Source organism: Musca vetustissima, unplaced genomic scaffold, assembly GCF_032173495.1.
Source record: "Musca vetustissima isolate MV318-11 ecotype Yass unplaced genomic scaffold, APGP_CSIRO_Mvet_v1 utg135514, whole genome shotgun sequence".
Classification (NCBI taxonomy): Eukaryota; Metazoa; Arthropoda; class Insecta; order Diptera; family Muscidae; genus Musca; species Musca vetustissima.
In genome coordinates, this window is record NW_026883470.1 from 33,670 (window position 1) to 39,669 (window position 6,000).

The window sequence follows — 6,000 nt, forward strand, 5'->3', positions numbered from 1 at the left end:
ACATATAGATAAATATCACATATTTAAGTTCGTTCAATTTCATGTCAATATTCCTTCGAACAGCCGACGTCTGTTAGGATACATATGTAGAATATACCCAAGGTGGTGAAGGTTATCATATAGTCGTCGGACTGGGCGACTATATGATAACCTTCACCACCTTGTGTATATTCTACATATGTATCCTAACAGACGTCCGCTGTTCGACTACTTCCTTAGTGGTTTTGTAAAAGAAATATACTTTCGCTTTTATCACCCAATTATGATGACATTTGTTATTTACGAATATATGTTCAAACTTCGCGAGAATCTGTCCAAATGTAGGAAGGGCTCGTATATATACTCTGATATCATATAAATGATGCACCAAGAATAAAAAATGTGCCAGTCGGTGTTGATTTGCGTAAGTCTGTGGTTTGCGTTGGTCTTTGGAACTACACAGGTTTTATAATTCGTTCTAATTAAATTTACAAGTTCATAAAGTATAAAATATTGACCATTTGTGGGGGAGGTACCAGAAGGAGAGGGCCGACGGGTCCCTCCTTCAGACTTGATCTAGGCTTGGAATAGATAATAAAAAGTGTAAAGTTTGGTTTAATTCGCCTGGTATTGGATCTAAGTTTGGAAGAAATATTACTATGTGCCAAGTTTGGATGAAATCGATTACTCCCTTCGAGAGTTAACGTGTGAACCAACCAAACAACTGGACGGAAATTTGTAAATAAACTCCAAATTTCCTGAAACGAATTTGGTCCAAAGAAACATGGGGGGGGGGGCACATGTAAATAATTTTATCGTTGCTTAATTTACAAATTTAAGTTGTTTTTTATACCCGACACCACTATGTTGTCAGGGTATTATAGCTTTGTGCAGCCCCAAGAGTTTGTAACGCCGCGAAATATTGGTCCTAGACCCAACTTTAAGTATACCGATATATCTCCCAAATATATTTTCGTCCGATTTAATGTAAATAGTCCACCAAAGTCCCTATATCTCTATCGATGTGCACGAAATTTGGCACAGCGTTATGAATTAGGCCTGGAATGATGTATGTTAAGTTTCCTGAAATCGGTTCAGATTTAGATATAGCTTCTATTTAGTATAGGTTGCAGAATGGCATGTTTATGGATCCAATTTCATTTTACTGGCCCTTTAAGAATGTGACGTCTGTTAGGATTCATCGGTTGAATATGCTCAAAGTGGTGAAGGGTATCATATAGTCGGCCCCGTCCGACTTTACTACTTTTCAGTTCATACCCTGCATAGTATGGAATTCTAAAACGTTTTAGTCGGTTTAGCCATATGTTGCAATCATTTTTCTATTGGTAGATATCGACATAAAAACTAGAACGTGAGGTTTGAGAATGAACTATATCGACCCGTATTTGGGTCCAGGTCCTATATAAAACATCCTACATATTTAATATTTAGCGTGATGCACGGTATTGGGACTCAAAACTAAATTTTTAGCTTGGAACTTGAGCTATATCGGGCATAACCTCTTATATGTAGTGAAAACACCAAGTATTCGCTAATTCCAACACAATGTTGTCAATATTGGTCCCGCTTTAGTATGCCTCTTATAAATTTGCCCTCTTAACTGGAGTATTTTCAGGATTTTATACAAATGTTTCACCCTACTATGTCAACATTTTGGGGTTTTGAGATTTTAGGGAAAAAAATCTCGACTAGCTGAGTCGATCTAGACATGTGTGCCCGTCCGTCCGTCCGTCTGTACATTATAATTTGAAACACGATACAGGCCACAGATATGGACCAATCTTCACGAAATTTTGCATGTAGGATAGGTTCTGGCCAATGAACACCCCTATTGTTTTTGGGAAAGATCGGTTAATATTTAGGGGATGAAATGGACCAAATACTAAATTTTTGTCGGTTTTTCTGGTTGCTCCACAGACCGCAATAATGGACCGAACATCGCGAAATTTTGCATGGAGAAGTAGACCGGGCCAAAGAATACCAAAGTAATTTCGGTGGGCCCGGGCCCTCTCAGCGTACGTCCATGGCCCCTACATAACGTTACCTCCAAATATACCCTGCCTTGGGAATTTTGTGAACGATTTCAAAAGAATTTGGCTGTTATTTGTTATTTTGATTTTCATTGGATAGCAAATCTGTTTTATGATCATTTCTCCGATTTTATCGACATTTTCGACGACCGGCCTGCCTGTGCGAGGTGCATTTTTAACCTCAAAAAACTGCAAAATGTTAAAAATTGACGTGAACAAAGAGAAAATTCGGTCTCTTTGTTCACGTCAATTTTTAACACCCTGTAACTCACAACTAAATGCATCAAACAATAAAGAGCAACGTAATTTATTTGTACTGCGAAATGTCACCCTTCCAACGAACATAAATCTGAAATTGTTTGATCGAAACTTTCCGAAAAATCTATCAGTACAGCCATCTGCCGAAAAAATAATGAATTTCTTATTCCCAAAACTAATATATTGAAATGCGCATAGCTTGGCCAAAAATTAGATTGTTCTTTTGATATGCGTCGTCCATAATCAGGTCTTAACATATGAAACCCAAAAATTTAGTTGCCTGTGGGAAACATTGGACCACAAAAGGTTAAATAGAAAATAATAGCTAAATTTACCACATGACATTTTTTAGTTCCATGTGGTGTTTGAGCTTCCATGTGTACATCATAGTGATTTATATAGTCGAATTGGTCTGTAAAGAGGTCTTTACAAAAGACCAATTACGTACGACCTGTGTGTAAAGACCTGACTATATAAATTTTTAAACTCAACAACCAGTAAGGAAAGTAGTAAAGTCGGACGGGGCCGACTATATGATACCCTTCACCACTATGGGTATATTAAACAGGACTATTAACATGAAATTGGATGAAATAAAATATGTGATATTTATCTAAATGTGAATCTACCTAGATCTATCCATAACGTATGTAAATCGACTTCAAACAAATATAAATAGGTCATCCGTTGGGCTATGTCTGTACTTCTAGAAAACGCAACTACGTAATTCTATGCTCAATTTTGTACGTTGTGCAAAATTTGATGTCAATCTGACTAACATGATGAGTTTGATGCCCAATTTACTTCAAATCGGGCGAAAATATATATGGAAGCTCTATTCAAATATTAAGCGATTTCAAACAAACTTGTCACAGGTTAGGTTATACTAATTTTAGAACATTTTCTTCCTATCAGCCTATTGGTTCCTTGGTTCGTCAATTACTTAAAATCAATCTATAATAAAAGGGAGCTATATCTAAATCTGGACCAATTTTCTCGAAACTTGGCAGACATCACTCTAGGCTCAATTCAGTACGTTATGCCAAATTTCGTGCAAATCGAAGGATATATAGGGACTTTGGTGCACCATTTACATAAAATCGGACGAAACTATATATGGGAGCTATATCTAAATCTGGACCGATTTTCATGAAATTTGGCAGACATAATTCTAGACCTAAATGATTAGGCTGTACCAAATTTCGTGCAAATCGAAAGATATATAGGAACCGTTTATATTAAATCGGTTAAATATATATATGGGAGCTATATCTAAATCTGAACCGATTTTTCCCAATTTCAATAGGGTTCGTCCTTGGGCCGAATAAGTGACCTATGCCAAATTTCATCCAATTCGGATCATAAATGCGACCTGTACTTTGTTTACAATTTAACATGCACAGACAGACGGACGGACGGACATGCATAACTCGACTTAAAAAGTGATTCTATGCATATTCTCAAAAGGAACCTTGTGTCTATCTCGTTTCCTTTTGCCTGTTACAAACATATGCACAAAGACATAATACCCTGTACCACAGTGTGGTGAAGGGTATAAAAATATATTTCAAATATATCTCGTTTGATTCAATTTTAGTGGGTAGGGTAGTACATCCGTCTTACACCCATTTTGAAATTGACTTATACTGAGAGATTTCGAAGGGTATTATAAAAATTAAGTTGAGGTAAAGCAATTATTGTTTATTTTGTTTTTACAATGCATGAATATTTTTCTCTATCTGATATATATGATGTTATCTTACTATTGTATTTATTAAAGAACAACAACAAGAATATCAACAATTCTGCATTTATTATTCAATATTGAATTTAATGTAAGAAAAAAACTATTATTGAATATTAATTAGTTAAATAAAGCAAGTTGATCGATTACAAAACCATTATTAGAAACACTATTTGCAAATGAACGAACTTACATCAACGGTTAACACTTTAAAGGCGTTTCAATAATCACATAGACACACGCACACACAAACCGAATAACATTTGTATACAATGTTTAAAAGCAATAAAATTAACACATATTTTAGCACTTTTCCAGTCGACGGGTAATTATGATTGATGGCTAATGGGCAAGTTAAGGTGTACCGAGATTTGTCAAAAATAAATCTCACCAAGCAATAATTATTAATTCACACATGTTTACGCGCTTCGCTTAATATTTGATTGCCATTTGGCTATTTATTCAACATATTTTATTTCCGACATTTATTTTGGACTTGCCAAAATGTTATTGGCCAATTTTTTTATTCGTTTGACTGTGGATATTTTTTAGTGAATTTGATTTTGACACTGCATTCGATTTTCTTCCGTTCTGTTCGAGCGCGTACGTTTTGATTCTTTTCACAGCTTGTTCTAACGGTTTGAGTGTTGCAGTTGAAACTGAATTCCAGCAGTGACAGATCACTTTTATTACACTGTTGTTTTTTTTTTCGTTTTGCTGTGTGCGAACGGGTAACTGCTATTTAACGTTCGACCACTCGATTTGCGAGAGTGTGGCGATACCAATGAAGTGATCCCACAAAACATCCATAGACGTTAAACAGACAAAGAGAAAACAAGACTCAATTATAACTAATCAACACATGTAAAATATGAGGTGCATTTAATAATGACAGTTAATGTGAAAGAAGTGAGCGAAATGTGGAACCCTTCTGTGAAGAGATTTTTTATCCTTTGAACAACCAAAACTCTCAATTACTGCTTATGTTAGGAAATGCAGTTATGGCCTCTAAAATATAATAAATAGGACAGGATCGTTATATGTGGAATATGTTGATATGTTAACATTTTCTGGCAACGGTATTTTATTCTTTGAAGAATACATAAAGTGTATGGTATGTTTAGCTGAGACTTATCCCCTATGAAACCCCGATATGACGAATTACTGCAACTTCGTTTGTCTATTGTGGTTAGAACTTTAAAAATACCGAAAATATTTACTACTATCAATAGTCCCGTAAGGACCTTAACTGAGGAGGAATTTGAACCCGTCTGTTATGCAGACGACGTTATAATACTTCTGAGGGGAACATATCTTAACTTGTTGTGTAGAAATGCTGAAACGGTGTTAAACATTGCCTATATTTGGGCGAGGTCGAGGGGCCTTAACGTAAAGAACGGGTAGACAAAGCGCCACAGATGTTGGTTTTTCTGCAGAAGTGCTGTTGGCTGTATATAATTGACATCAATTAGCATTTTTGAGTCCGACCGAATACATGAAATAAAAGTAGTCACAACATATGAAACTATGATACCAGATAAGGACTCATGGGATAACGAAACACTAACAAACATGCCCCCTGATAATTCGGGTCAGTATATAATGAATATAATGACAGATAGTTAACAAGCCATGAAAACTATAACCTCTAAAACAGTTAAATCCAAAACTGGATTAGAATATATAAAAGCCATACGAGTCATATGGGTACATAGAAATAATAGGAAACGAGATAACAATTATACTAGAATAATACAAAGCAATTCTCAATACTAGCTGACTAACCAGCCTTTTCAAGCTTCCGAACCCAATTCTTAGGAAAAGACACCTTTGGTGAAATAACCGACCTAAGGGGATGTGAGTGGAAAAAACTGAAAGACTTCACTAACAAACCAGAATTCCTAGACGTTTAGGACAATAAAATCCAATGATGAGAAAGTTAGAAGAACTTTCTAAACAGGCCACTTA